General features: G+C 42.3%; 1 long non-coding RNA gene across 4 annotated transcripts in view; it reads right to left on the bottom strand.

Annotated features, from left to right (window-relative positions):
* LOC123373069 overlaps positions 1-24,038 on the bottom strand; it is a 79,800-nt gene extending 55,762 nt beyond the window's left edge. For all 4 annotated transcript variants that reach the window (XR_006580546.1, XR_006580549.1, XR_006580547.1 and 1 more), the window contains exons 1-3: positions 23,902-24,038; positions 4,477-4,829; positions 2,541-2,636 (exon numbers count right to left, since the gene is read on the bottom strand). This is a non-coding gene — a long non-coding RNA (uncharacterized LOC123373069). The remainder of the gene's footprint in view (positions 1-2,540; positions 2,637-4,476; positions 4,830-23,901) is intronic.
* Between the last annotated feature and the right edge of the window lie 1,028 nt (positions 24,039-25,066).

The raw sequence follows: 25,066 nt of genomic DNA, 5'->3' as shown, positions 1-25,066 counted from the left end.
AAGAGAGGAGAGAAAGAGAACCACACGTGACAGATGTTACTCATGTCACTAAGTGCACTGCTAGAAGGTGCTCAGGGGATAAGACAGCATAAAAAAGCCTATATACACAAGAAATAGAAACCAGTAGAGACCAGATGAAGGCTTTTAATGAAGTGGATCTGCATTTCCAAGGAGACATACATATACTGTTGCTCCTCGGCAAGTTGACTGCTGGTGCTCAGATACCAAGGTGTCAGTGCTTTAGAAGTGCCTAGAATAGTTTGGAATGTTTTTAAGGATTAAAAACTTTAAAAAGTCTTCTCTGGATACAAGTCTCACCATTAGGATTAACCATTCCCATAACACTTTCCCTCTTCAGCTAATTTGGGCTGTTGGCTGAAGACATTGTCCCACTCGCCAGTCAAAAGGCCAATGACTCAAGTTTTCAGTGCAGGCTGTCAGCTTGCAAATAAAGTCCTTCAACTGTCCATTGAGCATCCACCATCATTACTGCAAAAAGGCTGCTTGAGCATCTTCTGCTACCACTAGTAAAGAGTTTGCAGAGAGCGAGAGAGAGAGGAGTGATAGAGAGAGACTATTTTAAAATTAGTGCAAACCCTAAACAAAGCAACATAAGAGAGGAACTGTGTATTCACTTCACAATTCCTGAGAACTTTTTTGAGTTGACATAAACTCCAGTTTCTCCAGCACCTTAGAGAAATTGTAAGTTTCTAAGGGACATTATCACCTTTGACATAAAGCCCCCTAAATTTGCCAAAATATTAATTATAACAGAATGTCTATTCACTGTATCCTAAATTGCTGTTGCATTATTTCATCTGAACTCCAAAGAAATACAAGTCCAAAATCACTACCTGTCAATAGCCAAGGATACAACCTCAAACAGCCTGAGTCAGTTCTTGGTCCAGGCAGTGGGCTTAAATTAAATTTTAAAAAAGGGGGCAGAATCTTTAAACATAACAGCAGTGAAGTCCAAAAGAAAACCCTTGGTCCTTGGGCTTTCATCCCCAGCTTGCTCCCTTGTACTCTAGGAGGTTCAAGTAGCTCAGAGGTGGCCTATTGCTAGCACCTCTGGCAGAGAAGTGTTGGTCCCTTGAACCCCCAAACTCTTTTACCCAGTTGCTTTCTATTTTTCTCTCTTTATACTTTGGCTCAGCATCATTAGCTGCACCAGCTGAGGCATGTCGCTCAACAATTGACATTTCTCACAGCTGAGCCACGATAGGCCTAGTATTGCTGTCTGCAGACAGGGAGAATTCTCCACCCTGCCGGCTATGTTTTTGTGGGGCTTTGTAGACCCCATTACACAACCCTAAAATATTCTCTGTGGGTTCAAAATTATAAGTATGCATTTACTTCCTTCCCCCTTGCAAATGGAGGAAAAATTATTAAAAGACTCCCTGGAGCCTGATCTCTTTGTCTTGTTTGATCTTTGATCTTGTTTGTCCTCCTACACACAAAAGCGACACAAACTAATGTCCTGCACAAGGCAATTCCAGTGTCAGGCCCAAATTTATATTCACTCCAACCCAGACATTGTTATTTTTATGAATCTGGATTCCAAAGCTATGTAAAAGTGATAGTACATATCCATTCATTGTGATCACGTTCCAAAATGCAGTCTTGCTCCTGCAAACACTCACACATTCCTGGCTGGGATGATTTAGTTGGTGTTGGTCCGGCTTTGAGCGGGGAGTTGGACTAGATGACCTCCTGAGGTCTCTTCCAACCTTAATATTCTATGATTCTATGTGAGTAAATTTACGTATATTAGTATTTTTAAAAAAGGAATAAACAGTACTCTGTTTCTTTTACTGGATGAATGTTGTATTAATTTTTCACAACAAACAACATTCTTTACAATTTTTTTTTAAAGATTTAGTAAGAAATGTGAATGGTAAGCAAGCAAGATATGTGGGATATGTCATGAACCAAGACATATTTCCTGTAATATATTTATCGGCTTCTCTAAATGTTATTTCAGGTTTATAAGTGTTCAGTGTATCACCAGCAGGGGTGGCTCTAGCGATTTCACTGGCCCAAGCACGGTGGCACGCCGCAGGGGGCGCTCTGCTGGTCGCCAGTCCCGCGGCTCCAGTGGACCTCCCGCAGGCACGCCTGCGGATGCTCCACCAAAGCCGTGCGGGACCAACGGACCTTCCACAGGCACGCCTGCGGGATGACCGCCGGAGCCACCAGCCGCCCTGCCGGCGACCGGCAGAGCGCCCCCCCCCGACATGCCGCCCCAAGCACGCGCTTGGCGTGCTGGGGTCTGGAGCCGCCCCTGATCACCAGCGGACAAAACAGGCATGTGCCTTACCTCCCCCACATTCTTTGATAGCAACTAAACTTTTTGCTGTAGTTATAAATTAATATATGTATCTCTATAGGTGATGTCTCATGAGCAGCATGCTCATGAAAACTGAGGAGATGTGAGGTATGATGAGAATATGAAAGATTTTCATCACTGCACTGCAAAAAAAGATGATGCACTGAAGAATTCATTGCTCTTGCCATCCCAGTCTTTTAGTTCCCCTCACCAGATTGTAGCAGGACAATTTTGGGATCCCACGTGTTCTGCAGTTAGATTTACAGCCAGGCAGTCTGCTCCTCTCTCTTCATTATCTTCTTCCACACTGAAATGAGGAAAATAACATTTTCCCAAGATCATGTTAGTACTTTAAGAAAAAGATCCCCAGATATACCAGTCTGACTCAGGTATATGAAGGATACACATTTAAAAAATACAGTGGAAAAGAACATACAGAAATAAAATGATATTTGTTAAATAGTAATAATATTATAAACTGACTTTGCTAAGCACTTGGGATGGGATCAATGAATTCCACCAAGTGAAATTCACAACCCCGAATTAGGTGCCCAGGCTTCCTATAGAATGTGTGGGGAGAGTTAGGCAGCTAAAAATGAAATTCACAGAAGCCAGGACACTGAGGGGAGAGCCACATAACCTAGTCAGTAGGAAAGGCTGAGCAGAGGTGTGTGGCCTATATCCTGCTCTTCTAAGAAACATAGCTGCCTATGTCTTGGCTGTGAACCCTCTCCTGGTGTTAGGCATTTAAACCAGGTCAACCCTTTTATAAGAAAAATGGAAGAGGTGAAGGTGGTTGTTCCACTTTGTATATAATACTTAAATAATCATTGGAGCAGGGACTTGAACTCGGGTCTCTGATGTTCCTGCTCTAACCACTGAGATGTAAAATCAATCACTTGTTTGTTCCTTCTCTCTGGCCCAATGAATATTTGATTATGTTATATGCTATGGAAAAGATCCATCTGGATAAAACTGAGTGTGTGAGCAGCTCCAGAATACCCTAGAGGTTAAGGCAATCACCTGGGAAGTGGAACACCTGGGTTCACATTTCTGCTCCACATTAATCAGAGTAAAGATTGGAATCCAGGTCTCCCACATTGTGGATAAGTGCTCTGGGCTGTGGATAGGGTCTGTGAGGGACTGAATGTGTAGATGTGTGCTAAGGTGGCCTCTGAGCAGGTCTATGTGATCATCCACCCACATAAGATATTGGCTAAGCTGTACCTTATGTGTATCGTTAAGTGCTCATGTGGTAAGGTCTGAGGTGGCTGTGTGCATATCTAGCAGCAAAAATTTAAAGAATAGGTGAAGTGGGCTGTAGCCCATGAAAGCTTATGCTCAAATAAATTTGTTAGTCTCTAAGATGCCACAAGTACTCCTGTTTTGTGCCTACAAGGTTAGACAGCAGCAGAGAGGGGTTTATGAGAATCTAATATTAGGAATTATACTAACAGTAATTTTAGTTCTGATAACTAATATTTGCTGAGTTGAATCTTTTATTTGTTCTGATATTACTATGGAAGCAACTTGTTCTCTCCCTCTGTCTCTCACATACATATAGACAGACAAGCCTGTATGTCTATCACGTTCTTTGTGAGATGTGTCTGCTTACAGGGGCACAATTAAAGCCATTTTTCCTTTGAAGATGTGTAAACACAAAAATATTTAACTACTCTTTTGATAAAACATTCTTAATGATATTTTATTAAACAGTTATTTTAATTTTCATTAAAATAAGTTTGCAAATGTATTTCCTCCTGATTCCAGATATCCTCTACATTTATAATCCCTTCTCTTCTTATGCACTGGAAATCAGCTCAATAATAGGAACAATTCAATAGAAACCATCATCTGCTAGGCTAGTTCCCACCTGCCTTGGGACCCCAGATCCAGTGCTGATCCCCCAAGATACCACAGTAGCTTAGACACAATCTCTCACAGAACTGCACTCAAAAGGCATGAGCCTTCTGGTTTACTATTTAGCTCTCTCAGAAGGCAAATCTTAAGTGTGGCATATAACATTCACAGAGAGACTTAGCACAGGATTCTAACACCATTGCTCTTTTATTTAACAGATAAAGCATAGAGTACACATCATTTAGAAAACAACAAACATCTTAAATAGAATCTCTTTGTTGTCTCACCTTGGGAATCCAACTGTGTTTAGGAAAGCAGAGTTTCTCTTGCCTCTTCATGATCCTACTTGCATCTCCTCTCAGCTTGAGCTGGTGAGATACATCAGAAACAGAGGGCAAACAAGAGCAGTTTCTACCCTTCCATCCCTCTGTCTGGTGACTTCCTGATCAGCCTCCTCAGATGACCAGACACACCTACTAGGTGACTTCCTTTCCAAGCAACCTCTGCCCTGTTGAATCAGTTCTCCTGGTTGGGGGTCAGTCTATTGTTTACAGCTATTCCATTTTGATGGGAGAGAGTTTTAATCAACAATCCTCTTTACATAACCTTTCCCCACCAGCTTCTGGAATTTCAACCCAGCCTGGAGGAAAACAGACAACAGAGAAGGCAAAAGGGAAGCATATTCAAAATGGAATTTCCAGGATAGTAAAGATATAGTCACAGATTTCATAATCTCACACAGAATTCATAAATTTTACAGATTCCCCCAAATTGTCTCACACACTGTCCATTGACCAAATTCTGCTCAGAATTATAAGGGGTGCACATCCTTTTGTTGATTGGCCTTGTATATTGAAGCCTTAACACTTAGAAACTCATGTCAAGTCTACACTACAAAATTAAGTTCACCTAAATTACATTGACGTACAGCCACCGCAGTAATTAAAATCCCTTTTGCATGTCCCCGCTATGCTTTTTGTGTTGGCAGTGTGCATCCTCACCAGAAGCACTTGCACTGATTTAACTGTCAGAGTGGGGCATTGTGGGATGGCTTCTGAAAGGCAGCAATAGTCGATGTAAGCCATGCAGAGTCTACACTGATATTGCATCAACCTAACTACGTCGACCTAAGTGCTACGCCTCTTGCGGAGGTGGAGTTATTAAGTCTGTGTAGTGGGCGAGCTATATCTACATTTTACTGTAGACACTGACAGAGTTAGGTCGACATAAGCTGCCTTATGTCGACCTAACTCTGTAGTATAGACCAGGCCTCAGATGAGAAAATTAGGGTCCAATCCTTCAGGATTCCGAGTGCCTCTTGCAAAGTGCTCACTTCAATGAGCAATGAAGACCGACTTTCCTGGAGCCACTTGGCAATAACCCATAATTGCATTAGCTCAGATACCATGTATCATAGCTAGTAAATTCTGATTTATTAATGAAAGCCATTGTATATTTAAAATACCTCTCAATAAAGGAATGTTCTCCATGAATAAAAATGTCTTAACTACCCTATCAGGTTTCCACTCCCCAGTTTTTGTGAACATCATAACAGATTAAACATAGCAAAATAATGACAATCTGTGTCGTTGCTTTGATCACAAGAATAGTTCCCAATGAAGTCGATTAGAGTCTTTTCATGAGAGGATTTGGTTCTAAAAATTATTCAGAACTTTGTAGAATCCTGATTTCCAATTACACAATGTGTCTGATGATGATTTAGGATATTATTTCTCCTTAAATAAAGGTGTGCTGGAGGAAATAAATGGAGTGGAAAAAGAGTGCAAAATTCTGGGGCCTGATCCTACAGTCATTGGACTCAATGGGAATTTTGCTTTCAATGAGAGCAGGATCAGGCCCTTGAGCTGTATGGATATCATTTTAACTCATGTTAAGAAAACATTTTTTTTAAATATTTGGATAACTGGTCCAAATCTGAGTCTGCTCTTCTCTCCAAGGTTTACTTTCCATCAGCTTATCTGCATTTTCCATGTAAATGGCCAAAGGAAAGTTTTAAATATGTTGTCTGGGGACCCCACAAAAAACAGCAAGTGGTAAAAATTTAATGCTCTGCCTCTAATTACCCATTTTTAAATGAAAACCAAACCTTGGTCTAAATTACTTCCCTCATTGTGGGGTAGATCAAGGACACCATAAAATGTCTTTCATGCCTGTGGTAGCCAATAAATTATCTGCGCTCTCATTTTGCATTTCTAATATATATATAATAAGTAAAGAGATTAAACAAATCTTTGCTGAGTTGATATGGAGTGGTAAGCAAGCTAGAATCTAAATGCATTCTCTTTTTGTCTCTTCTCAAAACCTGGTTTGCGGGGTGGGGAATTTGATATTCTTTATACCCATTAGTACCATCTGGCAGAACAATAGAGATCTCTTAATTTCAGGCCTCCTTGTTTTAAATGTAATTGTTGTTGAGATGTCAGCACAGGTTTCACAAGGGAATGAACAAAATGACAAAAAATAACAACAGATACCAAATTAAAATTCATGAAAAATATGTCAATCATCTCCACCAATTAAACAGCATCATGTGGTGTTATTTTGCCTTCCTGTGCATGCGTGTCCCATTCAAACCCCCTTTAATAGCTTAGCTTAGTTTCCATCTGGATAATACAGTCTCCTATTTGGAAATGGAGAGCACTCAACCTGAACTCCCCTCCCACTTAAAGCATAAAGTTCATCTGAAGTTTTTAAGCCTACTACTTTCCCCAGGTCCTCTCATATGTAAACATATGGCCTTGATTTGGAAACAGTTGGAAAGATATTTGTTTAAATGCTGGGATTTGGAACAATCCTACAGTTACATGGTACACAAACTGGCAGTATCTTTGAAATGAATCTTGGTAGGATGAAGACATATTATTAGACAAGTTAAGAGACAGAGGAGGGAATTGTGGCTCTATTGAAGTCTGTGGGAGTTTGCCACTGACTTCAGTGGAGCCAGGATTCCCCCAGAATATCACCAATGGAATATTCTCTCACTCAGAAAACAAAAACCTAACATACTCTTTCATCTACTGATTTATACTTTTAAAGAGATCAACACTCCATTACATTTATTGTACAGTGTCCTTAGTTGAGAGATACTGTGTTCCCATTTTAGACAATATCCAATATAATGAGTCTGCAGCAATATATAGAAAAAGTAGTGATTACTTGAATTAATTTAACTCAGTAACAGCCAAATTCTGCCTCTCTTACGCATGGTGAGTAGTCCCTTACTCTGTGATAGCCACATTTGCTTCAGTGGGCCTTCACAAAGAGTAAGGGACTGCATAACATGAGGAAGAGTGGCAGAATTTGACCAATGTCCTATGAGCATTATAATGTATGTATTTCACTTTTATATATATAAAGGTTATGTACTATAATCTTTAAATTTGTTTTTCTTGTAAGTTTGATTCCTTTCTCTCTCTTTTTTTTTGTTGGTAATATCACTGTAATTTAATATTGTCACTCTGTATTGTTTACAGAAAGTTTCTGCCTCAGAATAATTAAATCATTTTTCAAAAGCACTACTGTTTGACTCTCACAAATGCTAGACTGTAGCATTCTGTATTCCCAGGCAGTCACGGAGGCCAACTTCATCTTCAAATAACTACTTAGACACGTGTTTATGGAGCAGTATTTTTAAAGTTTAAATACCTTGTTTGAAGTTGAATTCTAACATAGTGGCTGCCTGGGAGTTGGAGAGTTCCAGTTTTATCAAAAAGATAACAAGTAAACAAGACTCCGCCCCCCCTTTCTCTTATTATAACCAAGAAAAATGATATTGCTAATAATGTTTCAGCCATTTCAAATTTTAGTACATTATTTTTATAACTAACTCTACCAATGACTGCTGATTTCTTGCATGTATGTTAAAAATTGTACATATAGCCTTAATATACCAAATGTGGCATTTGTGTCAGCAAGCAGAACAGTAGTGGCCTAGCAGAGGGCCCAGAAACCATGTTGGGGCAGTTGCTGTACTGCTAAAGAGAGCTTGGGACAATGCGATTGGTAGCATTCCTTACTGCTGCTCCAAAAAGGAGCAGTATGCACCCTCCTCTTTGTTCCCCATTTGCCATGGACCCAGGGGGTGGTAGAAAATGTGAATGGCTACACTCTCTTGAAGACATAGGAGCCCGCAAATCTTCTGTCCAGATTGCTATACTAGCACTGGGGAGAGAGAGAGAGAGAGAGTGGAATAGATTGTTGCTGTTTGTGCATATAGCTGGAGGGAGTGGAGGAAGGGAGGAGACAAACCACCCTTGTGCTCTCTTCCCCTGCATGCTGCACCTATGCAACACAAGGTAGGATTTTGCCCATATTGTGCAAGAAATGGCACAATTCATTAATTTACTAAGTGCTAAATTTCCATAAATGCAGCAATTAAGTGCTGCACTCCTTCCCAATGTAGCCAGATGAAGAGACAGCAGCAGTCTTGGGCTTGGCTGTCTCTTTTTCAAACAGGCACAGTTATAGACATGTACACACCAAACTATCTGAATCATCACCACTAGTAATTCAGTTGATTTTTCCTCTTCATTGCAAACAAAAATCCCCTGATTTTGTTAGAAATAGACTCATCCCACTTTCTTCTCTGGGACAGATCAAATGCCTGAAATTAAACATCTTCCCTCAGACACTGCTATTTATGTCAGACAATCCTGCTTTTTCATTGGAAAATGATGAACTGCTCACTGTACCTCTTTTGAACTGAAAAATATGTAACATCAGGAGAAGGATCCCTCTTCTCCTTGAAACAGTGGTATCGCCTAATGGTCAGAGTTAAAGTCAGGAGTCCAGTCATGGGTCAGAACCAATCAGAGCCAATGATCAGGAACCAGGCATCAGGGCAGGAACCAGAGAGGCACTGGAGATAGGGCACCTGATTGGCCTTGGGCATCCTGATAGGACTTCCTGTGGGACCTGACCTTCCAAGATTAGTAAAGTAGTGCTATATCTCTCTCCCTCAGCGGTGATGAGGGAGTGTCAGAGACCTAGGACCCCCACAGCCACAGTGTCTAGACCTGCCAAAACTGAGGCTGTGCACCCGTGGGTCCTTACACAATGTACTATTCCTTCTGAGACTGTGAATCCAACTTACCTGGATTCAGATAATATAAGGCTGTCTCACAGCAGCTCCTCTAACTGGTAAGATGTAATGTGTTAACGAGAACAAGCCTGAACACTATGCTATTAGGTAGTATATGGAGCTTAGGGAAATTATTTGTAAAGGGCTTTTAAAATATATAAATCATCACCAACACATAAGTCCTTACCTTCAGTGTTAACTGTCTGGAGGTATATGAATGGGATAAGGCTCCAGCAATTACTTGCTGGACTCTGATTTATTTACACAAATAAGGGAGAAAATCAATGTAGCAGTAACCAGAAATCTATGTTTCTGTTACCTTAAAATAAACATTTCACTGGTGAAGATACCTATACTGTAATACACGGCAGTTATTGTTTTTATCTACTACAGAAACAAACCTGCATTAAAGTTCTGTCCCTAAATAGTTAGCAGCAAATACTGCCCTAATTTGCATCTGTGCAGTTCTACTGAGCTAGTACAGAATTTGTCCTTCTGTTACTAAGATACAGTAGTTATTGTTCCCAAAGCTTCACAAGATAAAAATGGGAATAAGATGTTAGGGACAAAGTGACAATGGAAATGGGTGTGGATATGCCAAAACAATGCAACTTCCAATTCATTCCTTTCTGTTATGGACTATTACTACAGCCCCTCTAAATGCCACAGACTTTAGGACACCACTTTGCCATCACTGTAAACTGGGAGTGGAGATTTCACATCAGTAGAAGGAAATGAAATATGTGGTGAAATTCAGTTTAACTCCTACCTTGTCATTATCAGACAGTTATGCAAGCTTATTCCTGTACATCCTCAATGTAAGTTTTAAAGTTCCATTAAAACCTGCTTTTCATGGATACTGTGATCCCAGTTACCTAGGAACAACAGGGCAATTGAGAATGGGGCATAATATTGGACTGCCCAAGAGCACAAAAGAAAGCCAACTTGACTTCAGTGGTAGCTATATCAGGGTCTCAATTAGTGACTGAGAGCTGAGAGGTGTTCAGCATATCACAGGATTTGATCCAGTATTAGGAAAGCAGTATTGTCAACCAAGCATGCAAAAATCATGATTTGTGCCCTCCACATCCCTAAGATAATGAGATTGGCTTAAATGTCATTTTTTAAAAAAGTACATTTGGAGTTCATTTGATCTGAGGGCTGGAAACATACATTACCACATATTCCCAGGACTCTAAAAAATGTTTAAGTATATCAGAAGCAGGAAGCCTACCAAACAATCAATGTGGTCACTGGACGATCAAAGTGCTAAAATAGCACTCAAGGAAGACAGAGCCATTGCAGAGAAGCTAAATTAATTCTTTACATTGCAGAGGTTGTGAGGGAGATTCCCACACCTGAGCCATTCTTTGAAGGTGACAAATCTGAGGGACTGTCCCAGATTGAGGTGTTAATAGAGGAAGTTTTGGAACAAATTGATTAATTAAACAGTAATAAGCCCACAGAACCAGATGGGATTCACCTAAGAGTTCTGAAGGAACTCAGATATGAAATTGCAGAATTACTAACTGTGATATGTAACTTATCACTTAAATCAGCCTCTTTATCGGATGATTGGAGAACAGCAAATGTGACACCAATTTTTTTTAAAAGATTCCAGTGGCAATCCTGGCAATTACAGGCTGGTAAGCCTAACTTCAGTACCAGACAAATTAATGAAAACTATAGTAGAGAATGAAATTACCACAATTTGTTGGGGAAGAGTCAACACGGCTTTTATAAAGGGAAATCATGTTTCACCAATTTATTAGAAGTCTGTGAGGGGTAAACAAGTATGTGGACCAGGGTGATCCAGTGAATTTAGTATACTTGGATTTTCAGAAAACCATTTGCAAAGGCTCCTCACCGAAGGCTCTTAAGCAAAGTAATCAGTCATGGGAGAAGAGGGAAGGTCCTCCCATGGATCAGTAACTGGTTAAAAGACAGGAAATAAAGAGTAGGACTAAAGGGTCAGTTTTCACAATGGAGAGAGGTAAATAGTGGTGTCCCCTGTGGATCGTTACTGGGACAGGTGCTGTTCAACATTTTTGTAAATGATCTGGAAAAGGGAGTAAATAGTGAGGTAACAAAGTTTGCAATTGATACAAAATTACTCAAGATAGTTAAGTCCAAAGCAGACTGAGAAGAGTTACAAAACTCTCTCAAAACTGGGTGACTGGGGAACAAAATGGCAAATGAAGTTCAATGTTGATAAATGCAAAATAAGGCACATTGGAAAACATACATACAAAATGATGCTTTTACCATTCAAGGAAAAGATCTTGGAATCATCATGGACAGTTCTGTGAAAACATCCACTCAATGTGCAGTGGAAGTCCCAAAAGCTAACAGAATGTTGGGAGACACGAGGGAGGGATAAATAATAAGACAGTAAATATCATAATGCCACTATATGAAGCCATGGTATGGTCATACCTTGAATATTGCATGCAATTCTGGATGCCCCATCTCAAAAAAGGAATATTGGAAATTGAAAAGGTTCAGAGAAGGGCAACAAAAAATGATCAAGGGTATTGAACAGCTTCCATAGTGGGGAGAGATTAAAAAGACTGGGATAGTTCAGCTTGGAAGAGAGACTACTAAGGGGGGATATGATAAAGGTGTATAAAATCATGAATGGTGTGGAGAAAGTGAATAAGGAAGTGTGATTTACCCTTTTACCTAACACACAAACCAGGGGTCTTCCAATGAAATTAATAGGCAACAGGTTTAAAACAAAAAATAAAGGAAGCACTTCTTCACATAATACATTCAACCTGTGGAACACATTGCCAGTGGATGCTGTGAAGGTCAAAACTATAAATGGGTTTAAAAAGAATTAATGAGTTCATGGAGGACAGGTCCATCAATGGCTATTAGCCAGGATGGTCAGGAATGCAACCCCATGCTCTAGATCTCCTTAAGTCTCTGACTGCCAGATGCCAGCAGTGGACTTCAGAGGGTGGATGACATGACGACTGCCCTGTTCTGTTCATTCCTTTGGAAGCATCTGGCATTGGCCACTGTTGGAAGATAGGATACGAGGCTAGCTGGACCATTGGTCTGACCCAGTATGGCCATTCTTATGTTCTTCATGAGCTGGGCATTTAAGAAAAACATTAATTACTGTGAAAGTGAAAATAAAATTGCAAGAACTGGCAATATTATGAGGATCTCAATATTTCTTTACTCATGAACAAGCAAGGACTGTCCTCATTTGTACATAATCTTCACATGGAAACTAAACCAGTGCTATAAAGTATATATATTCTTTTATAGCCTTTATGTGAAATAATTTGGGCAATGTGCATTTTACCACATTTAAACAATTATGAAAATGCACATCACTAAACTGTATAATATTGTCTTCTAAATCAACTGTTCAGGTACATTGCATGTCTTTTTTCTCCCAGGGCTGAAGATTTTTTTATAGTAAAGATGCCATCTTTCTCACAGCAGTTTGCATTTGTTACATTTTATGTATTCGCTTATAACACTATCCACATTGCTTTATGACTTCTTGAATGAATATCAGTCTCATAATTTCAGTAGCTGTGACACCAAGCAACTTCTTCAAAGACAGCCAGGTATAAACTACAGCCATGCAAAATGACCAGATTTAGTGTGTGAAACATGAGATTTTTGGCAGCATGAAATTGTGAAGTGTGTTGTGAAAGGCTGCTATTCTGGAAATGAGTGCACCCGAAGAAGGCAGGTGGTGCGCTCAGCAACAAGTGCATTAGATGTGAGATTCACTCTGGGGTTGTTACAGAGAGTGTCACCAAGAATAGTCTGAGAGCCTCAATTCTCTCTGTACGTGGTTTTCTGGGCCAGTGTAATTTACTGACTCAGTGGCTGTGTTCCCAGCCTCCTAGAAGCATGTCCCCTTTCCTCCTGGACACTGTCTATGAAATATCAAGAGGCTATGGACCCATGCCACTTCTCAATAGGCACACACACACATCTGGAGTAGTAAGGAGTGGCAGGCTTTCATCCTATATAAGTATGGCTTTTCTTTGCAAAAAGGGGCTTATTGTGCCCCTAGGGACAGAATTTTGCCCTCATACTCATGTACAATGCATGATTCTGAATAAAAACTGCTTGAATGTTTTTCCAGAAAAAGTACATTTTAGAGGAAGCCTAGAATGTGCAGCTTGTCTATAGCTCAGTTATTTTTGTCCTATTTGTAATGCTCTATACAAATGTCCTTTCATTTCATAAGACTGGTTCAGAGAAAACAGAGCTGAAATATCAAAACCATTGTTAACATAGCAGCCATTTAGGAGAATAGAATTTTAAAAGGGCTGTTGAAAATAGATCATGCATATCAGGCTGCAGTCTCTTTACTTATGTAACTTCTTTTCATTAGTCTCATGCTACTGTATTGCTCAAATTTATTAAACACCCATTAATCCCTCGTTACCATTCACCCAAAGATACACTTTAAAGCAAGCACTGAAAAATCATTCTGGTTGCAAGGTCTGCTGCATTTGCAGAGCTGTTTTCCCAGCCCCTCTTTGAAGCAACCACTTAGTTCTTGTATTGTATTAAATATTCTAATCCCCACATTGAGCACACATTTCTCATGAGCAGGGCAGAAAAGTAGCTGTTTTAATTATCATTTTGAAATCTGCAGTGAAGTGGATCATGTTCTCATTTGCTGCATGTCAGTCAACCTACAGTGCATCCAACGCCAGAAGACTTTTCCTGAGCATTGCATAGTGTGCATGGCGTAATATCAGCATTAGAGGTAGCTTAATATAGAGCTTTAGCAGTAAGGATGCAGAGGATTTGTTTTTAATTTATACAACTTTCAGCATAGATAATAAAGTTATATAAAATCACAGTACATCAAAATATGCAGGTACATAAAATGGAACATCACACCAGAATAGTGCAAAATAGATAATATTCCACACACTGTACATCAAGGTAATTTCAGAAAAAATTCTGCATTTGAATGAAGGAATTTAAAAACTGACAACTTGAGAGCCATAAAGGAAATGGTACTGTTGAAATCTCATTTTTTCCATCACAGTTCAAAAACCTAGTAAACTGATAATAGAATTTTTCTTCAAATGTATAACAGGGTTATATACTGATCATGTGTAGATTTATATTTGTTTCTTTCATTTTGCTCTTCTGTTCCTATAACTTTTTTTCCTCTTAAAGGAACATGGTGATTTCTATCCTAGACAGTTATTCCATGCCTTTCACAAGCATTAAATTCATATTAAGAAACACATAAGTCAGGCCCAAATGCTCTCCTCCACCTTTATGAATGAGTGGGGAAAATATATCTGCAGATCTTGGCTCATGGAACAGAGAAAGGGAAAGTGCTAGGATGATTCTATGGGATGCTGCTGGCTTATCGCATCCCTGTGGAAGTCTAACCTTGGGATTCCAGCTCCACAGCTGGGAAAAGGGTAGTTCAGGAGACATTATGGATCCATCTCAGCTATTCTGCTTACAGGCTGGAGGGCTGGGTGAGTCAGGAGCTAGTGTAGAAGGCGTCTCCATATTTTAGGGTTTCTTCAGTTGAGAGCAAATCAATTCCCTACGTCAAGTGAATTGGCAAATCCAAGCTTGAAGAGTTTCCAGTGTCCTACATGGATTATTTCAGTATAAAGGAGCATGAGACCCAAAAAAGGTTGATCTCTGAGACCCTTGTTTCAAGTCAAATTCCTTTGCTACTATGAAGTATGGTCCAATCCTGACATCACTGTGGATTTTGCCATTGACTTCAATGGGAGTATAATCAGCTCCTGTCTTTGTAAGATAGAGCTATATCAATAGATAGCAGTTTCATAGTAGCATCCCAGTTTTTTTCTTTTCCCCTGTTCTTCAAAAATCCTGAAACATTTTCAGTTGGTTTCTGTTAGATTCAGTGAGTCAGCTAGATTTTGGGACAGAGCCATATATTATTTGCCTGGAGCTACTGATCCTCCAGTTTCCTAGAGCTACTGTTCCTCCGGTTTAAAACGACAGAGTCCAACAGAAACTAACAAAGACCATCAGAAGGATTCTAATTGAATCTCTGGAAGTTTCATTAGGGAAGGCTTTGGAGTTTTATTCTTTATGTCATAAGGTTAGGAAATTCCAATGGAATTCCTGCCCTTGATATTCCTTAGCTAAACACTCATGCCTTATTTTCAGTTTCTGCAATAATAGAGGCTTTCCCTTCATATCTACTCCACCTGTGACTTTGAATCCACAGTCTGGGTCACTTTCCATTCAGATTTCTGCACAGCAAGTTATCATTTCCACTTGTACCTCTTCCCTATTTAAAATGTTTTTCATTTGTCCTAAATGTCAAAGCTAAGCTTTTTGCAAAATAGGAGCATTAGACATAATCAGCTCCATCTTCTTTTCTCATCTGATCGTTCATTTCTCCAAAGTAATATAGTAGTCATGAAATTAGTTGCATTACAAGCCAAATCAAAGTGACATACCAACAGAGAGATACTAACATATTTCAAGTTCTCCTGAACTGCAGTCTGGCCTCTGATGTCTTATGAAGCCAAAGACCATGCAAGCTGAAGAGTCAGTCTTTTTCTTTCCTTTGAATCTTTTTCTTTCCTATTTTGTTACATTGTTTTTTCTGTAACACTTCTGAAGTGTGAATGATTGTGTGTTTAAATGATAGATAGATACGTAAATTTATATTAGGAAGGCACCATTAATCATTTCCCAACTAAAATTCTAAGTGAATCCGACCTTAAAAATCACATTATGTAACTCTGGTTGTGAAGCGTGTCAACAGAATGGGGAAGTAAATGTTGCTGACTGCCATCAAAAGTAGAGAAATTAGACTGGGGAGGCAGCCAACTGTAAAGTAACTAGGTATACAGGAGCTTTAGTGGAGTCTTTGGGCATGTCTACACTGACAGAGTTACAGCACCGGCAGTTACAGTGCCTCTCAGAAAGCGCTGAAGGGAAACTGCTGTTGTGTGTTCACACTGTCAGCTGCCTGCGCAAAAGCATGTTCACACTTGTAGCACTTGCAGCAGTATTCGGAGCAGTGCACTCTGGGCATCTATCCCACAAAGCATCTCTTCCTCTTCTGCTGCTAAGAGCTGTGGGAAAGCGGAGGGAGTTGCGGGGCATCCTGGGTCCTGTCCCAATGCCCCATGATGCATTGCTTCACATCCCAGCAATCCCTGTGCTTCTGTCCGCATTTGGCACCATCTTTCAAAGGTTTGTGTACTGCGCACTCTACCTCTTCGGTCTGCAGGAATGGATCCCACACTGCTGACCAGTATGCTGCTCGCTCTCACTAACATGTCACAAGTGGTAGTAGAGTTATTCCTTAAACTACAAAGGCAGGAGGAGTGTGACACCGATCTCACTACACGTAGTAGCTATGAAACAAGAATGCTTGTTGCATCCATGGAGGTGCTGACCACAGTGGAATGCCACTTTTAATGCTCAGGAAAAAAGTACTGAGTGGTGGGATCACATCGTGATGCACGTCTAGGATGACGAACAGTGGCTGCAGAACTTTCAGCTGAGGAAAGCCACATTCATATGACTGTGTGATGAGCTTGCCCCTGCTCGGTCGCTAACCAGTTTGGAGTTGGAAGGTCGATCGTTGGACTCGTGCTGATGGAAGTGTGCAGGGCCATTAATCACATCCTGCTCCGAAAGACCGTGACTCTGGACAACATGCAAGACATTATGGATGGCTTTGCACAAATGGGCTTCCCTAACTGCGGAGGGTCAATAGATGCGACGCATATTCCAATTCTGGCACCAGACCACCTAGCCACCGAGTACATTATTCGGAAGGGGTATTTCTCTATGGTCCTGCAGGCGCTTGTGGATCACCATGAGCGTTTCACAGACATTAACACAGGCTGGTCGAGAAAGGTGCAGGATGCACTGGCCTTTTCAGGAAACTGCAAGCGGCAACTTTCTTCCCAAACCAGAAGATCACTGTAGGGGAAGTTGAAATGCCCATTGTGATCCTGGGCGACCCTGACTACCCCATAATGTCATGGCATATGAAGCCACACATGGGGCACCTTGACAGCAGCAAGGTGCGGTTCAGCAACAGGCTGAGCAAGTGCAGAATGACTGTTGAGTGTGCTTTTGGACATTTAAAGGCCCGCTGACGCTGTCTGGATGGGAAGCTGGACCTGGCCAATGACAATATTCCTATACTTATAGCTGTGTGCTGTACACTCCATACTATTTGTGAAGGGAAGGGTGAAAGCTTCACTCAGGGCTGGACTGCTGATGCTCAGTGCATGGAGGCTGAATTTGAACAGCCAGAGAGACCAGGGCTACTAGAGGGGTGCAGCACAGGGCCATAAGGATCAGGGAGGCCTTGAGCCAGCAATTTGAAGCTGAAAGCCACTAATATTCATTGCTATGCTCAGGAGTGCAGTGCTTGTAATGCTAGGAGGTGATTGTGATTGTTGCAGATGATGCACTATGAAGGTTTAAGAAAATTACCTGTTGCTTTGCAGGGCTCTGTTTGCTTTCAATTAATAGAATAAAGATTGCTTTCAAACCAACACAATTCTTTTATTAAAAAACAACCGGAGGAGAGAGACAAACAAAAAAAAACCCATCAGCACTGAGGGGGATGGGGGAAGGGAGGGTCCCAGGAGCAGGTGGGATCTTGGGATGGTTAAAGATTTGTGTATGTCCAGGTATCATCTCCAACCTTCTCCTTTGGAGTACTGTACTTCAGCAGGTATAAACTGCAGAGGGACGGATGTTGAGTGCAGTGGGTACTGGAAGTCCGCAGGGCTGGACTGTGATGCGGGAGGAGTGGAATGCCGCGGGTACAGTCTGGAGCCAGGAGGTTGATAGGAGTGTGTTGGCAGTGTCTGGGGGGCAGATGGGAATGAGTTTTACGACAGTGGCTGCTGGGGAGGGTGGGTGCGGAGCTGCTGGGTTTGCAACAGAGAGACCACTGATTCAGTGATTTAAAACACAGCCACTATTCACCTACCTGTCACTAGCTGGCTGACCCCAGGCAAGCACACATAAGCACAAGACCCCCAAAATGGTGAGTAACCACGGGGGCAGGGGAAATCAGTGTTCCAGGACTGTACTGTACACTGGGCACGTGGCTGTTGGGGAGAGCCAGCACTGTAGGGGGAGCCTTATAATCACTCCTGTCCCCACGTTTTCCACAGGCTGTGTTCATTATGGAAGATATTTTGCTGCTGAGGGTGAGCAGGGAAACAACGGAGGGTCTTCTCCATGACTGCAGCTTCCGCCCTGGCCCTTAGGCGGCTCACCTGTGTGCAGCAATGGTTCCCCACCCCCCTGTGATGGCAGAGTGGCACAGGAATGTTACCTTTAATGGGGCAAGAAACAAAGCCGCTCTGCCAAAGAACTTGCAGCAGCGGATTGCCCATGAGCGTTTCCTGGAGATCCAGGGAGATTCTCTTGAAGTGAGGGAGTCGATCAACACCCTGTTTCACAGCTCTGACTAGGCTGGTATGCACATCATACAGACACAAGCCTGCTTTCGGCACCCCTCCGCAACAACTCGCTTCAGTGATTCCCAAATTCAAAGCCACTTACCAAGGGCCTCCTCTCCTGTTTGCGCTTCACCAAGATCCGACAGCTGTGACTGGCTAGCCTCCTCTGGGGTAGAGAAGAGACCCTGGCTGCATGCATCTCTGGCCTGTGAGTCATCTTCTGCCTCTGGGTCTCTCACCCCCTCTACATCCTCGTCCAAGGTTTCCTCCTGCTGGCTCGGTTCACTGTCGACTGGCACATGAGCCACCAAAGTATCCACAGTGGCCTTTGCAGTAGAGGTGGGGTCGCCACCGAGTATTGTGTCCAGCTCTTTGTAGAACCGGCAGCTCATGGGCACAGCACTGGAGCGGCTGTTTGCCTCCCATGCCTTGTGGTAGGTGTTCCGCAGCTCCTTCACTTTGACCCTGCACTGAAGTGTGTCCTGGTCATGGCCCCTTTCTGTCATGCATTGTGAAATCTGTCTTTAGGTATCATAATTCCTATGGCTGGAGTGCAGCTGGGACTGGACAGCCTCTTCTCCCCAAATGCTGATGAGGTCCAGCAGCTCAGCATTGCTCCAAGGGATCGCCTGGTGCATGGAGCAGGCATGGTCACCTGGAAAGATGAGCTGAGACCATCTGCATGCATCACCGAGCAAACAGGAAGGGGACTTTGAAAATTCCCAAGGAATTTAAGGGTTGGGGATGACGGTTGGTCATCTGAGGGCAGGGCAGTAGAGTTCAAACCGATGACCAGAGAGGCAAGAACAAGCATTGTGGGACACCTCCCAGAGGCCAATCGCAGTGCTGTAATCGACCAGGGTGTCTACACTGGAATCACGGTGCTCTACCCTGGCACAGAAAGCTCTACGCCTCTCATCGGGGTGGGTTTTTTACAGCACTGCAACTGTGCAGTTTCTGCGCACTAAGTGGCTTGGCAATGTGTACACATCAGGAGTTACAATGCAAAAAGCTGCTTTACTGGGCAGAAACTTGCCAGTGTAGACAAGGCCTAAGTATCACTTCTAAGGCTGAGATGTAAAACAACCACCTCCTTTAGTTGGTTAGTATTTGTAAGAACTGATCACGTGCTGTATTAACCTCATGATTTGATTATTGGCTGCATTCATTTCATAACCTGATTAACTGGTGATTCAATTCAGTATCATTATTACTTTACTGAGAATTCCAATTGTGACCTTGATTTGATTATTGTATTGTGTAAGTCTTATTTAGTATATTAGTTAACCTTAGCAAGAAGTTTAATTGATTTTAAGTTTATTTTGTTTATTAAAAACCATGCAGAGACAGTTCTTTGTTCAAATTTGCAACTGGTCCAGTAACTTTGAGAGCAAAGTAATTTAGCTAAGTTTCTGAGAGCCCATTCTCTTTTAACATGCTGCAAAACGTCTGTTAGTCTATAAGGTGCCACAGGATTCTTTGCTGCTTCTACATTCTCTTTTAAGTTTTCCCAAATAAATGCCTTCAAAGCTGACATTTCCCTTGCTTGTCTCAGTTCAAAGGTGAATTTGACTGGATGGTTTGACCAATTAAAAATGAGTTTGTTTGGTTTTTAGTACTTTTCTGACATATTCCAATCAGAAGAGTCATGCTCACATAACCCAGAAGATAGAAATAACCCAGAAGATAGAAACTTCAAAGCTGATTTTATAAATTCCAACGTGATTAAGTATTTTAGTGTGGCCTCTTCCAAAGCACCTCCCTCAGGGCCTGGATGAGTCTGCAGCACCCATTTGTCAAATCTCCCCCTCTTCAGGGCTCCACAGCTATGCTCTCAACAAATCAGTCTTGCAGGCCTTTCTGGCAGGCTCTATTTATTTTCCAGGAAACACCAAAAGCAAAATGAGGGGGAAAAACCCAGCATAAGGCCATTTAACCTGCTGGCCTTAGTTTCTGCCCTCAGGGTCTTTTCTCCAAGGCTACTGTCAGGCCTCCTGTCTCTGGCAGTCACTGAAGTTCCTGCAACTCTCACAGCCCCTCTTCCACTTCATGCTGCTCCATAGGGAACCAGCTATTCCTGCTCACGTGTGCCTGTTTAATAACTATGGTTGGTTGGGTCCTGGGCCACTAGTCTTTAAGGGGACAAACCACAGTTACACACTCCCTCCTCTGCACAACCCCTGAGAACCTTGCTCATCTCAGGACAAGTTCTAGCTTCTTTACTCAATTCTCTGATGCCTTCAGCTTCGTGACTGTGGGGTCTGGGTACGAATAGACTCTTGCTCCCTTCCAGTTCGCTGACCATCATGAGCAGGTGAACTCTCTTTTGGGTCACCTGATACTCCTCAGCTAATTGCTCTCACATACCCTGAAAGGGGGTTGGAATTATCCCCAATTCTTTTGTTTCCTCAAGGCCCAGTGACTGGGTGGACACCATTCTTTCTCGCATTTCTCTGGATGACTAATCATTTCCCTGAGGTCTCCATTCTCAAAAAGGAAAGTCCTTAACATATGTGCTCCCATCCCACAGAGGAAGTATACTTTGGAGGGACTCTTCTTCCTCCATGGAGCGGATAACTTTTTAGGAGAAGACCCCAGCCTCCCTACATAGCTGAAGTAACACCCCATGAAGTCACATTCCATAAGAAGACTGATCACCCAGTAATGTCCCAACTTCCCCCAGTGAAAATAATACCAGGGTTTCTCTGCCATTCCATAGGGCTTTTATTTTTATTTTTTTTTACCAATCAGTGAGAATAAGTGTGCTGATCTTTCCATCCAAAGCCCCATGGCCAGGGGTAGCCTTAACTTCCTTCTTAAGCAGGCTTTTCAACACAGCTCCCCACCCCCAGTGAGGGTATCCCCATTACTGATCTTCCTCCCAAATTGGGTACTCCTGGCCTGGCCCATCACTCCAGATGCTCAGCTCCAGCTGCCCTCTCGTGAAACCAAGCTAACAGACAGCTTTGGAGGCACAGGTGCACTGGATACTACTTCCTCTTAAAGGGACCAGTCACCCAGTGACAGAAATTTTCCTCCATCTCTCTTTCCTGATAGCCCTTCAGCTTCTGCACAGCTTCACCTTCCTTCCTCGGTGAGAGGTAGTCTCAGCTTCTGCCAACTATGCCAGTGTTATAGGGTTGCTGGCTCCAGGACACACACTTGTGGCCTAAGGTAGCTCTGTCAGCACCCAGCCTCAGTTTCCTTCTTCTTCAGCCTTTTTAGTTCACAGCCCTCCAGGGTTGGTGTGAGCGTTCAGGAAGGCTTCCTTTGCTGAGTTATAATGCTGCCACTCACTTTCCCCTTGCATCAGGAGCCCACAGCGCACTTTCAGAGCAGGGTTAGAATTAAAGCAGTTCCCCTCCTTGGATCAGGAGTTACAGTCCTCCTCTCAGGGTGAGTTAAAGCATAAGCAGTCGCAGTCTTTCTCTTTCTCTCTCTCTGTCTCTTGACACCAGGCATTTACAGCCCCCATTTTGGGGCTGGGTTGTAATTCCTGCCAACTGCATGTCTCAGCCATCTTCATACTTTTCATACCCTTTCATCTTTCATACTCAGCCCTTTTACCTTAAAGAGATCAGCAGGTAGGCTTCCTCCTCCTCCTATCATCACCCCTTTATGAGAGAGATGGGCAACATAGATACTGACCTTCTTCCCTGGCAGGGGCGGCTCTAGACATTTCACTGCCCCAAGCAGGACGGCATGCCGTGGGGGGCGCTCTGCCGGTCGCCGGTCCCGCGGCTCCGGTGGACCTCCCGCAGACGTGCCTGTGGATGCTCCACCGAAGCACCCGCCTACACTGCCTATACACTGTATTCTCTGTTCTTGGTTTCCCTTTGAAATTGAATTTTTTAAAGTATTATTGTTGATGTTATTAAGATACAGGAGAAAAAGTATCAGAAGTGCAATGTGGCTGGGCTAAGGCACAGAATCACAGGGTTAGAAGGGACCGCAAGGGTCATCTAGTCTAACCCCTTGCCAAGATGCTGGCATCTACAGATGCCTTACATTTGGGGATATTTTTGATATTTATGACACTTATATCTATGTGTGTTAGTTCTTTTAATTCAGGGGTTCTCAACCTCTTTTTAATCTTACCTACCACTTTTTTTTTATTTGGAGCCCCATTCCCCTTACAAAATGGGACTTTACAGTGTTAACTAAATGGCACTGGGGCAGTAATTCCCATAAAGGTGATTCTATTTCAAATAAATCCTGATCTCTATCTGTGCAGAGGAGGGGAAACTTTCTAAAAGCACATACCTTACTATCCACAAAGTTTTCAGAGTGGTATTTCTTAATTACAGAATCGAAGAGTGCTAGTGGGTACTGACCCCATGTGCCATCTAGCAATGCCACTCACTTAAATTTGGCCCAATTGCGTCTCGACCATGGTGGAAGGATAGCTGGGCCAAACCTCAGTGATGTAGCAATCCCATGTGCCACTCATTCAAATCCATTTGTTATGGAGAGGCAGCCAAGCCAAATTTGAGTGAATGGCATTGTGATCCCATGAGTGAGTGGGAAGCTCGCCATTCCCCTTTAGAAAGTTTGTCACGGCAAACCCCCTGTGTGCGCCCCTGGTTCAGAACTGTTCTAATTTAATTTATCCTCCTGTATGATATGATATTCAAACTCATATAATTTATCCTGCTAGCCTACTCACATCAGTAGCAACATACAATAGTGTACATTATGGGCCAGTTCCTGTTGCCATCATGCTCAGAGTTTTGCCATTGATTTCACTGGGAGCAGGATCATTCTCTGAGTAGACAGCCCTGCAGATAAATTCGCTTGCCTCTAAAGCGTGGGGCACAGGTATCTTGATGGAAGATTCTCTGCACCTTGAAGTCTTTAAACCAGGATTTGAGGACTTCGGTGGCTCAGACATAGGTTTCATACAGGAGTGGGTGGGCGAGATTCTGTGGCCTGCGTAGTGCAGGAGTGATCATAATGGTCCCTTCTGACCTTAAAGTCTATGATTCTATAATTTTTCACGCAGCAAAAAAGTAAAGGCATTTCAAAATTCAGATTTGTATTCAGGTTTTGTATACCCAAAGTTAATGGTTGTTCAGTTCAGTGGTTTGGTTTTAAAATTACTCTAGGGAAAAAGTTTTACTATTATTGTTCAGGAACATTTAATTTGCCATATTGGATCAGACCCGGTTTACCTTGTACAGTGTTGCTGATAGTTGTCAGTTCCAGGTGCCTTAGAGGAAGGCGAAAGAGTCCAGCAATAGGCAGATGTAGGATAATGAATCCCTGTGAAGCTTTCAGCCTACTCCCCAATACTTAGAGGTTGATTTAAGAACTGAAACATAAAGAGTTTATTTATTTCTTATTTGTTGTACAAGAACATTTTAAACAGGATCTCAAGACCAGGAGGGATCCCTCCTGCAGTATATACTTGATGAAAGTTCAAGATGTTCTGAAGAAACTTCAAAAAGCAATTTATGAATTTTTTATGCTCCTAGTTCCCTGCTTGGCCTGACACGTCTTAGCAGCCCTTCCCTCCTACCTCCAAGCTATATGAAATGTATTCAGATATCCTTTTTGGCAGTTGTGGGAGAAACCTCTGTAATTATTTGTCATGCAGAATTAGAAACCAGAGTTTGAAATGCTGCATTTGCTTTTTATGTGCTTGTTTACAGCAAAATCTCAATATAACGATAAAGACAAACAAGTGATGGATGATTGTTATATAAGGTAAGCTAGGGCAAAAAATCAGAAATATGATGACTCTATCACAATGGGTCTGCACAATACAGTGAATTTTCTGAAAAGAGTCAGCTAGTAAACAGAAGAGAAAAATGTTTTTCTGACATTTTAGGTATAGTTTTGATTAGAAACGGACAACGTAGTCTTTGGCTGTTTGCAGTGTGCCAACCAGACCCTCTTCTGTTTGAGGCTCTGCAAAAGCTGGCTGTGGGAATTCAAACTGAATAATTACAACATTACCCTGTGAATGAAATCCCCTGCTACTACTCCTAACATATCAAAGAATAAACAGCAGCAGTAGGGGAGTTGTTCTGGATGATTTCATATGATACCAGATCGATGCAAGGAAATGCTCCCCCAGCACTTACAGCCTGACTCTGAGCCCTGTGGAGGGACTGGGGCCCAGGACGCTTGCTGTAAGTGCCTCTTACCTTGCAGCCGCCTCATCTGCTCAGAGTCAAGTCACCAGCTCCTGCGGGGAGCGGGGAAGAGAAGTGCAGCAGGAAGGCGCTGGGGCTGTGGGTGAGCTGGGCACAGTGCAAGCAACCCCCACTTTCGCTAACAAGCCAGCTGGGGCAGCAGGAGAAGCCGGTGACACCCTAATTAGCTCTTGTAAAC

The sequence above is a fragment of the Mauremys mutica genome, chromosome 6 (genome assembly GCF_020497125.1).
Source record: "Mauremys mutica isolate MM-2020 ecotype Southern chromosome 6, ASM2049712v1, whole genome shotgun sequence".
Lineage (NCBI taxonomy): Eukaryota > Metazoa > Chordata > Testudines > Geoemydidae > Mauremys > Mauremys mutica.
This window is presented reverse-complemented; position numbering and strand designations above follow the sequence as displayed.